Source organism: Artemia sp. Qi Xiang Cuo, chromosome 19 (genome assembly GCF_049724085.1).
Source record: "Artemia sp. Qi Xiang Cuo chromosome 19, ASM4972408v1, whole genome shotgun sequence".
NCBI lineage: Eukaryota > Metazoa > Arthropoda > Branchiopoda > Anostraca > Artemiidae > Artemia > Artemia sp. Qi Xiang Cuo.
Genome location: NC_142812.1, coordinates 14,719,848 through 14,731,727, shown reverse-complemented (window position 1 = coordinate 14,731,727; position 11,880 = coordinate 14,719,848). Strand labels below are relative to the sequence as shown.

The following is an 11,880-nucleotide window of genomic DNA, read 5'->3' as shown; positions in this document are numbered from 1 at the left end:
TAATATGTACGAAGTCTCTGCCAGAGATAAATCGCATTCAAAAAAAAAAAAAAATTACTCACAAAAAATAAGGCTTGAAAGATTTTCTTCCGGTATGAGTTCTTCCGTTAGACAAAGTGGAGCTTACAGTAAACTTTCCTTACATTCATCACGTTCAAAATGTTTGTCTTCAATGTGAGTTCTTTGATGGGTAGATAGGAGGGGTTTTTTCCTCACATATGTAACATTAGAAAGGTTTTCTCCAGAATGAGATCAATTAAGATAAGCTAGAGTCGATTTTGCGCAGAATATTTTTTCATACGTAACAAGTAAGGTTTTATTAAGCAAAAATAATTTGATGCCTAGAAAAGTTATAATTCGAAACATGTACTTAGAGGTTGAGAAAAATAGTACCTTAAAGTAAAACGTTTCTTACATATATGACATTCGAAAGGTTTTTCTCCAGTATGAGTTCTTTTATGATCGAATAGATGGTTTTTATGGTTAAGTGTTTTCGCACATATTTCACATTTGAAAGGTTTTTCTTAAGTATGAGTTCTTAGATGATTAGATAGGTTGGAATTTCGACTGAAAGTTTTCTCACAAATGGCACATTTGTACGGTTTTTCTTCAGTATGAGTTCTTCGATGATCAGATAAATTGGAATTTTGGCTGAATGTTTTCTCACATACGGCACATTTGAAAATTTTTTCTCCAGTATGAGTTCTTTGATGATCAGATAGGTGAATTTTTTTGCAAAATGTGTTCTCACATACGGCACATTTGAAAGGTTTTTCTCCAGTATGAGTTCTTTCATGATTAGATAGGGTAGAATGTTGGCTGACAGTTTTCTCACATACGGCACATTTGAAAGGTTTTTCTCCAGTATGAGTTATTCGATGACCTGACAGATGGGATTTATGGTTGAATGTTTTCGCACATATTTCACATTTGAAATGTTTTTCTTCAGTATGAGTTCTTAGATGTTTAGATAGGTTGGAATTTTGGCTGAAAGTTTTCTCACATATGGCACATTTGTACGGTTTTTCTCCAGTATGAGTTCTTCGATGAACTGACAGATGGGATTTATGGTTGAATGTTTTCGCACATATTTCACATTTGAAAGGTTTTTCTCCAGTATGAGATCTTTGATGATCAGATAGGTAGGAATTTTGGCTGAAAGTTTTCTCACATATGTCACATTTGAAAGGTTTGTCTCCAGTATGAGTTCTTTGATGATCAGATAGGTGAATTTTTTGGCGAAATGTTTTGTCGCATATTTCACATTTGAAAGGTTTTTCTCCAGTATGAGTTCTTTGATGAGCAGATAGGTAGGAATTTTGGCTGAAAGTTTTCTCACATATGGAACATTTGTAAGGTTTTTCTTCAGTATGAGTTCTTAGATGTCTAGACAAATTACAACTAAAATTAAAAGATTTTTTACATACATCACATTCAAAAGGTTTTTCTCCAGTATGATTTCTTCGATGACCTGATAGATGGATTTTTCGGTTGAATGTTTTCGCACATATGTCACATTTGAAAGGTTTGTCTCCAGTATGAGTTCTTTGATGATCAGATAGGTGAATTTTTTGGCGAAATGTTTTGTCGCATATATCGCATTCGAAAGGTTTTTCTCCTGTATGAGTTCTTCGATGAATAGATAGTTGAGATTTTTGGCAAAATGTTTTCTCACATATATCGCATTCGAAAGTTTTTTTTTCTGTATGAGTACTTTGATGATCAGATAGGTGAATTTGTTGGCGAAATGTTTTATCACATATATCCCATTCGAAAGGGATTTCTCCAGTATGAATTCTTTGATGAGCTAATAGGTTAGATTTTTGACGAAACGTTTTGTTACACATATCGCATTCGAAACATTTTTCTCTAGTATAATTTCCCAGATGAGTTGATAGGTTGGATTTTCGGCGGAATGTTTTCTCACTTGCATCACACTTGAAAGATTTTTCTTCAGTATTCCCTAGGTTTTCCTACATCATTTTTAGTAAGTACACTAATGGTACGTGTTATCTCATGATGACAATTCAAATTTGTTTCTTTTTTTAGACATATTCCTGTCAGACCAGGTATTCTAGATGTTCTACATTCTTGTTTGCTGATATCGTTATCACAGAGCGTTGCAGCAAGGAGAACTAAAATATTGTAAAATGTACTTAAATAACTTACACATTTTTAATTTACACAGTTACATAAATTTCTTTTTAAAGACTCTTCTGTGGATAATTAGTTTATAACAGGCAATTTGAAACATTATTCTAATTCCTCTGTAGATTCTTTATTCTTCTGCTACTGTTTGACTTTTAGTACTAATGAAGTTCAAATTTTAGCCCTAATTTCTGAAAAATGACTCGTTAGGCTCATTGAATTTGAATGAAAAGCATTTATAAAGCACTTCGGTTATTTTTGAACTTTGAACTTTTTTGGATAAAGGTCAAGACTTTTTCGCCAATCAAAGAGCATAAACCATGATTTATGCTATTTGCCATAAAGGAAATGGTGACTCAAGCTACATAGAGCTGCATATACCTACAACAGATTAGCTCTAAAATATAAATTTTGCTAAATGCGACGATCATAATAATTCCGAAAACCAAAATTCTTTCAAATCCTAAGGCTTCATTGAATGTAGCCATAAAGAAAATCCCAGAATAAGGTTAAGTCACTGGCGAAGACAACCAAATGGTAACTGTCAGAAATTTGTCAGTAATAATAATAATAATACTTTTAATTTCCCTCAGGATACACTATGAGGAGTACATTCAAAATAAATATAAAATATATAGACACAACTTACAATTCACACAACCAGAACCGACGAATACGAGTAAGACGCCAATCGGTTAACATATTATATTTTTTCAAAAAACAGGAATAAATTTCTACATCGAAGATAATTTCGAGCTTTTTGAAATAAAAAAGCTCACACTTACTCTTTATTACATCAAGCGGGTCCTTTATTCCGTACATATATTTTAAAGAAATTAGCGGACAACCTAGTAGAAATTTAAGATACCTAAAATGTTTTTAAATTTAATAATATCAAAAAGTTTTCAAAATCATCGCTGGAAAGCTAATCAAAGGTGGAACCGTCGACTGATACAGTCTAGCTAATATATCTCTTCTCATATTGCCCCGCAGATGAACAAGGGAACCGAACGTCTTTCTTATCTTAATTTCCAGATGGCATATTATTAAAAGAGGTGATAGTCTTTTTACAGTAAAATATGGCACACCTAGGTATACCACCGAGTTCAAAGCATTGAAAATCTGATCATTACCGCAATCAAGAGAAGGAGAGCCAAGAGGGTCATTAATCATAAAATACTGGCATTTCGCGAGGTTAATTTCTAGAACTTTTTCTTCAACTCATTCGCTAAAATCTTCAATCAACACAGTATTCGACCGACTAAGTAAAATAATATCATCAGCATAAGCCAAATAATTAATTTCAACTGCTAAGTAAATCAGAGAGGTTTTTAATAAAGCGAAACAATCTTTTAGACACAAATTACCCCCCTTATTATTACCCCAATCTTAATAGACGACGATAATATCCCCCTGTCTAACCCCCTCCTAACTGCTACTTCATCAGCAGAAATTATAGATCCCTAGGCAACGCGAATTTTAAGGCAAGAATACCACAAACGAAAAACATTAACCAGGTTTTGTGGTAAACCACATTTTAGTTAGCTAAGTAGAGCAGATGTATCAGAAAGATTGTCGCAAGCTCCTTTAATATCTATTAATAAACAATATAACGGGTCTCCATTAAGCCAAGAAGAACTTACAAATTGAAAAAAATAGTATTTGCATGATGATAACCTGTACCCTAGTGAACCCCAATTGATTCGAACCAAAACCAAGCGAAACAAAAAGAGATTTAACACTAAATTAAAACATCTTACTTAATTGAGAGCCCTTAGTAATAGGCCAAAAAGAATCGCATGTCTGGTACTTGCTTTTTCCATGCTTTGGAAGCGGCGTAATTATCCCTGTTTTAAAAGACGTTCGCACTTACCCAGACAAAAGAATCACGTAAAAAAAACAACACGAAAGCATAGCAAAAAATTAAGCCGGGGCAAGTTTTAGATGATTGAAAAAAATTCCATCATGGTCCAGAGCACTTTCATTTTTAAGACACCTTTAGAGCCACATTGAGATCATAACTCGCAAGAAAAAACTGAGGATCTCGACGCGAAAGAAGTCATCAAGCTCTGGGAACTCTTCAGCATTATCATTAAAGACATTAAATTCGTAAAATGGTCCACCCACATTTCCTCTGTCAGGGCTTTATGAGAGATGTTATTTGAACCAGCTGTTTTCCTATTTTTTAAAGTTCTCCACAATAACTGCTGATCATTATCAACTTTTTCTGAAGCAACATTTATCAGATTATCTTTATGCCGCCTTACTTGCTTTCATCTAAAAAAAACGCAGGGTGATCTGAGGGCTGACCAATGTCTCACCAACAGAGATAATTACATTTAGCTAGCTTGTTCGCCGCTACCAAATCTGCGTTACTAGACCAACAAGGTATCTCAGTTCCTACTTTATATTTTTTCTTCTCAAAACTAGATCTGCACTAAATTTAAGGCAATGGACAGGCTTGAGAAATGTACAATCTATATCTAATAATGTAGACTCTGCAGGTTTAAGACTAGAATAATCAGGTACAATAACTATAGAAACTTCAGAATCTACAGAGACCCTATAAGAATCAGCAAGATTTTTATCCCAAATCAACTTAGTTCTCCAAGGTTGATTTTTCCTTTTATTTCTTTGCTGAGGAATTCCTTCAAGTGAAAGTGAAAACTTTAAAGGTTTATGATCACTAATCGGGAAATCTACAACCACTTCAATCGAACCAGAAATCGAACTAGAAGTAAGAACAAGAACGTGATCAAGATTACTAGTTGAGCGAGAATTATGAAAATGAATACAATTAAAGTTAAGCACATCTTAGTATCGTGGGACATACTCTGGCAACACTGAAATCTCCTCGGGACCTTCCTGTCAGAAGTAATCTGAAAATGCTCATAACCTATGTTCAAACCATGACACAAATAATATTTCATAAAAGATTCTGAATCGAAAGTTATTTTCACCACAGAAAATTGTCCAAGCCACATCTAATCAAAAATCCCCAAATATTTTCCTTCTAGGGCTTCCAAATCACAATCTTTCTCAGTCCCGCCCATGATACCCCGCAAACTCGCGTTTTCTCGATTCGACGCAGCAGTCCGGATATCTATCTTTTATCAAGCTCGATACGGGTCCCAACATATCCGCTTTAACTTTTATTGTAACAGTCTCTTTTGCGCCTGACGTCATAAATGTCATTCACTCCTAGTTGCTCTAAATCTTCCTTCCGCTCTTGCGGAATGCCCAGGTGACGCTGAAGTTTCGATGTAAAAAGAACAAATTTATGAACAATCCCTAAATTTATATAAAATCACACGACATTAAGACTCATTGCATCCTAGTCTTAGTATTATTGCACTATATTTTAACTGAGTATTGCACCTGATTGCACCATAGTATTATTGCACCATCTTCGGCTCTTAGTGTTGCATTATAATAAATGGAAAACCAAAGCGTTCTTTTTTTGGGAAAAAAATTATGCGAAGTCAAAATTTGTGAATTCAAATTCAAATGTGAAGTCCTATGTGAAGTTAGGTGAAAAAATCTGTCAAAAGCCCTGGCCTCATTGTCCTGAGGCTTATTGTACCATATTCTTAATCTCATTGCACTTGATTTGCAACTGGCTGCACCCTTGTATTAGTCTTATTCCACCTGAGTTGCACCTGACAGCACCCTGGTCTTATTGCATCATCTTCGGCTCAGTATTGCATTAAAATCAATGGAAACTAAAGCAGTTTTTTTATTCAAATGATTAGAGAGTGGCATATTGAATTATTAGTAAATAAAAGGCAAATATGTCAGAAAAGACGTGCTATTTATAAACGGTCTCGCTACTGTACATCCAACTAAATCCTTGCACCAGAAACAAATGAAATATTTCACACTCTTCAAGTTAAGAAAATTGAAAATTAGAAAATAATAAGTAAGTATTAAGTTCCAAAAGTTAAGATCCAAATAAACTTAAGTTGGTTGTTTTGTTGATAGAGTTCATTGGGATATTAAAAAATAAACATCCTAATAATTGAAACAATCCGTGACTCTTATGAAACAAGTATCTAACTTAAAATGCCACCATTTCACGCCCCGCTATAATTTCAAGGAAAGCGCAGCATACACATTTTCATTTTGACACATACATTTATAGAAGAATCTCAGGATATAAGAGTCATACCTTTGTCCCTGCCGATGTTCGACTCCATATTAAGATACTCACAATGATGTTTATAGTTATACCAGAAGAAACAGAAAATAGATTGGCATCACGTTTCTTTGATACGTGAAGATGTCAAAAGGGTACAGTGAAGATGTTAAAAGTACAATGAGGAAGGCCCAAGGTGTTTTTTTCACAATTGGAAAAAGTTTGGAAGCATAGGAAAATAACTCTTCTCAACAAAATTAGAAAATTGGACGCTACAGTGATGATAATGGTCAAGTATGGGCTCTAAAAATTGAACTTTCCAAAAAATAGAGGAGCATTTGCAAGATTTTTTCCAAAGTATTCGCCTATGTTTTTTGGGTACTCTACTGAGTGACCGTATCTCAAGTTGTAAGTTGTACGAAAAATAAGATTCATTAGGGCTTCTATGGTTATAATGAGAGAAAAGTTGAGACGGTTAAGACACATTCTGCCAATGATACACTGTACAAGATCGTTCTCTTAGGGCAACCGTCTCGGGCGTAGCGAAAAGCAGATCACCCTCAAATGGGGTGGGAGGATGTTTTTAGGAAGTATTTAAGGGAAATGGGAACTTATTTGGAGGGTGAAAAGAGGGAGGCTTTGCATAGATTCGGATAGAGAAAAAGTGTGCGTAGTTGTGTAGACCTCAGACGGCTTGATGCTCCAATGTTGTAAGTAGCAATAACAATAGTAAAAAATATGATAATATTTCGATATTATATTATCATTTGAGGAAGTGTGTTGCTTTTAAAACAATTCCAGTAAAATCGTATAAAAATATTTATAAGAAAAATAAGAGCTCCAAATAAATTTAGGTTTGCTGTTTTGTTCATGGATTTTATTGTGATACAAAATTCAATGTCCTAATATGTGAGACCATCTGAGATTCTTATTAACTAAGTATAAATCTTAAAATACACCCATTTCATCCAGACACAATAAAACATTACCTTCACAAAAATTTCTAGGAAAGTGTATGGTACGTCTTTTCATTTTAAACATGCAAATAAACAAAAGAGCATCAGGATATATGAAGCATACCCATTCCCCTGCAGATGTACAACTCAAGGTTACGACGTTAAGAATTAAGTTTAGACGTTTAGACAGTTAGAATTAGTTTAGGGTTTGAAAAAGGTCATTTTAAAAATTAAGGAACTTTGCAAGGATAATAGGACTTTCAAAGGGATAAAAGATTTGCAAAGATAAGGAATTTTAGAAATTAATGAAAGTTTTTTTCAAAATTTTCTTGTACAATAGTAGCGATAGCTGCTACTTAGTAAAGAACAAGCCCTTACTCATAGTAAAAGAATCAGTTTAGACTTGAACTTATTTACTACTAAAATGGATGAATGTGGTATAAATTGAATATACTCATGATTATGATGGAGCTTGTACATTCTGCGCTGCTAAACTTTGTGCAGTCGAATTTTCATGAAGGAGTGGATACTGAAATTATTGCCAAACATGCGGGTGACTTTTTTGATGAAAAGTCTATTATGATAGCTAAAACTGACCTATAGTCTCGAGTGCTCGTGGGCGAACGCGTGGCTCGACGGTAAGGTGATCTAGCTAATTACCGTCACATAAAGGATATAATTGAGACCTTTCAGAAATGCGAGTCTGATGATTTTATTTTGCCTACTTACGTGATTATTTTGCCTACCGAGGTTCCTGTCATTCCAGCCGTCGCATATTCAAGCCTCGCATCAAGGCTTCTAAACATTGACTCCGAACTCAAGCAAATCCGTGAGAAAATTGTGTCTTATGATCTAAAATTCCCTTCTCTTAGTGACCCCAGGCCCCAGCCAATCGCTGATAATCAGGCCATTATTGTCATTTCAAAAGTTCCATCTCACCTTAATAATCCTGCAAAACGCTGTGAAGTGATTGACCTTATACCTGGTCATGAATGTATTCATAGCATAAAGCCCTCCGGCGATAAATTGGTGGTGCGGATTGATCAGACTGCTGCTAAGGGCTTTTGTGATTCTGTTCCCTCTATTATGAGCAACTGTGACGTCAAAGTAAATGAAACAAAATATATAGGTATTGTGAAAGGTTTATCAAATGCTTTTGACATGAGCATGCTTATTGGCTGTGGCAATATTAAGGATGCAAAACAAATTGGCAATTCTTTTGCTGCTAAAGTGTTTTTTGAAAATGCAATTGCTCTTGCTAATGCACTGAAGCTTGGCGTGAAAGTTGGTTATGAGATTTTCCGTGTTCATGAGTTCTACCGTCCACCAAGATGCTGCTATAATTGCCTATCGCCTAATCTTCTGAAGTCGTCTTGTAATAACCCTAAACGTTGCTCCCGCTGTGCAGAAGAGCATGAATCGTCGCGCGATTCTCTGTGCCAGGCTACCCCTGAATGTGCTAATTGTCATGTCAATCATGCTTCATTTTCTCTAAAATGCCGAATGCTTCGTAATGCCGTAGCTAAACGTTCTAGTCAGCTATGAAAATGACTATTAAAATCAAATTTCCTACATGCTCATTCAACATAAACGGAACGAAGGATAAGGATGATTCTTTGAACCAGAGACTATCTAATTTCGACATTTTGTTTCTACAAGAACATCTTTTGCCTTTGGTGAGTTTGAACTCCCTTCGAAGGAGTAAAGAACCCTTGGTTTTCGCTAGAAGTGCCCGAAAAACTTCTGGGAGACCTTCAGGTGGGCTGGCCTGCCTATTAAAACATAAACAACTCCCGATATCTCCTCTGTGTTATCGTGAATGTGATTATTTCATTGCAATCTGTTTTGCTAACCTATTTCCTATTAATGTATACCTCCCTTGTAACCAAAGATCATTTTCCTCTCTAACAAGGTATACTAAAGCATGTGCTTCGCTAAAGACCCTTCTTATTAGTTGAGAGTAATTGGATTGGATTGGATCCTTGTAGGCGATATGAACTGTGATATAAACTCTACCTCAACACGAACTGATTTATTTTTGGATTCGCTACCTAATGGCTATCGGTTTTTGGATAAAGATGCATCCCATTCATACATACATAATAGCGGTTCATTGTCTCATATTGATCACTGTGTTGTTTCTTCCGTTGTTTCTATTAGTGATATTCAAATTAATTAGGATGAACGTCATTATGACCATCTGCCCCTTTCAGCCACTGTCACCATCAATATTACTTGGGCTGAACCGAACTTATGTGCTAATTACAAAAAGTGGATAATCAAAAGAGACTGGAATAAAGCGGAATGGGCTCTATATCTATCTACCCTTGCTCTTCTTCTGTCTACAATTAAAGTTCCATTTAATTTACTCTGTACCAGTGTTATATCCCCACAAGCTCGAGTTCAGCTGAATATATATTACAGCCAAATTGTTTCCTGTCTGAAAAAAGCTGTAGAAGTGGCTGTCCCGCTTTGTCGTTTTAAGCTTAAGACTAGAGGCTCAATATGGAAATCTGACCCTGATTTAAAAATTGTGAAAAATCGTGCAAAATTGTGGCTTAGAATTTGGGTAGCGTGCGGCCGCCCTTTAAGGGTTCACCTTTTTAACATTAAACAGAAAACGAAGTTGGACTTTAAACGTTATCTTCGTAAAGTAAGGTACAATGGTGTAGAATTTCCCAAGACCTCTAGTCAGTAGAAACAAGTGATTGATGTTGCGAAATTTGATTCACCTCCTAATGCCGATCGGATCCCTAATGCCTCTTGGATTAATCATTATAATAAGATTTTTAATGTTATGAATTATGCGGTTCACTCTCAATTTGTTAGCCTCTGTTCTTATGTATTACCTGCGAAAATTTACCAAGGCCATATGCCTCCCGTTTCCGCTGACCGGGTGATTAGTTGTATTAAGAATTTAAAATCTAAATCATACGATATTGATGGTATTAGTGTTTTTCACCATCATATTGATTCTAAAGAATTGATTTATCATTTGCAGTTATTATTTAAAATTTGTCTACGTACGTCTTTGGTGCATGATTCTTTTTTGTGCGGGAGCGTCACTTCGATTCTTAAACGTGGGAAAGATCCGACTAAGTGCGCATCATATAGACACATTACGGTAGCCTGATCACTGAACAAAGTTTTTGAATATGTCCTGCTTCCTGAAATTCTTCCAAATGTTAATTATGTGTCCAATCAATTTGGGTTTAAAACAAATATTGGATGCCAACCTGCGCATCGAATTCTTACTTATTTTTTAATTCAAGCACAAAAAGACGGATCTGAAGTTCATTTATGTGCGTTAGATATTTCAAAAGCTTTTGATTCGGTTTGTCACAGCCAACTATGGTATTCTCTTACCCAGCTAGGAGTGAATTCATCTGTTATGTGTGTCCTTCGTTTTTGGTATGCAAATTCATATGTTCGACTTCGGTCAGGAGAAATCTTTTTTGGTAATATTCCAATTCGGTCTGGATTTAGGCAGGGAGGGGTTCTGTCACCATACCTTTTTAATGCTTGTTTATACCCTGTGCTTTCTCGTATTTTTCCATCGTGTTTTACGGGTCTAACTAATTTATCTTATATTGCTTATGCAGATGATTTATTACTTATTAGCCGTTCAAAATTCACCCTAGCTAAGTCTACCCAGTTTGTTTCTAAACTTTTGCAAAAAATTGGCCTCGTGCTTAATGCTGAAAAATGTGAATATTTAGTTTTCAATGCTAAAAACCCAAGTAGTAATTTGAGTTGTAGTTCTTTTTCAGTTAAGCTGGCTCCTGCGTTGCGTTGGCTCGGGATTAGTATCTGCTCTTCTATTTCAGCTATCCGTGCTAGTGCACTTGCAGATATTAAGAATAAGCTTAAAGCAGGTTATGCTAAAATTGTTCCAAATCGTGACCGACATTCTCGTAAGGCATTGGCTAAACTCTATTCTACGTATTGTGACCATTCCATTCTTTTTCTATCAGGTTTGCGCCCATTTTTTAATAATAATGATATGCATGATATTAGAGTTTTGTATTTCAGTTATTGTAAATATCTTTTGTATTTGCCTCGTTTGTATAGAAACCGTAAGATTATTCGAATGTTTAATGCAACTGATATATTGACTTCATATAACAAGTTGGACTCCAAGTTAAAAGATGAGGGCTGCAAGCGGTTGGGTCCTTTTCATCCTCTTGTGCGATTGTTTTGATTTGTATTTTTTATATTGATATTATTTTGCATGTGTTTTGTTTTTGTATGTCTTTACTTTATATTTTTTTTGTTACTCCACTTTTTTATAATTGTTAGTGGGTCAAAAATAAATTATTATTATTATTATAGTAAGAGACAGTTAAAGACCTGTACTGAAAAAACAAACCTGTCTAATGAGAAAATTTTGGCATTGCATCCTGTGATTGGTGACCCAAGACACTGGAGATTCTACTGATTAGAAAGAACGGTGACCTCTATATTGGCTCATCTTAATAGCACAATTTTACAGGGAAAATAATTTTAGAAAATTTCAAAAAAAGAGTTTGAAAACCCATCAAATTGGCACTGAGGGCGGGGGGGGGGGGCTCGATTGGTATAACAATTGTCGAAGGTCTTCATCAGAAAATTTCAGGCACTTACATGAAAAACCTCGAAAGA

General features: G+C 35.2%; 1 pseudogene across 1 annotated transcript in view; it reads right to left on the bottom strand.

Annotated features, from left to right (window-relative positions):
* Nucleotides 1-314: 314 nt before the first annotated feature.
* The window catches only part of LOC148940535 (uncharacterized), a 36,596-nt pseudogene continuing 25,030 nt past the window's right edge, over nt 315-11,880 (bottom strand). The window contains exon 4 of the transcript XR_016143407.1: nt 315-2,135. The product of XR_016143407.1 is annotated as an uncharacterized LOC148940535 (transcript). The remainder of the gene's footprint in view (nt 2,136-11,880) is intronic.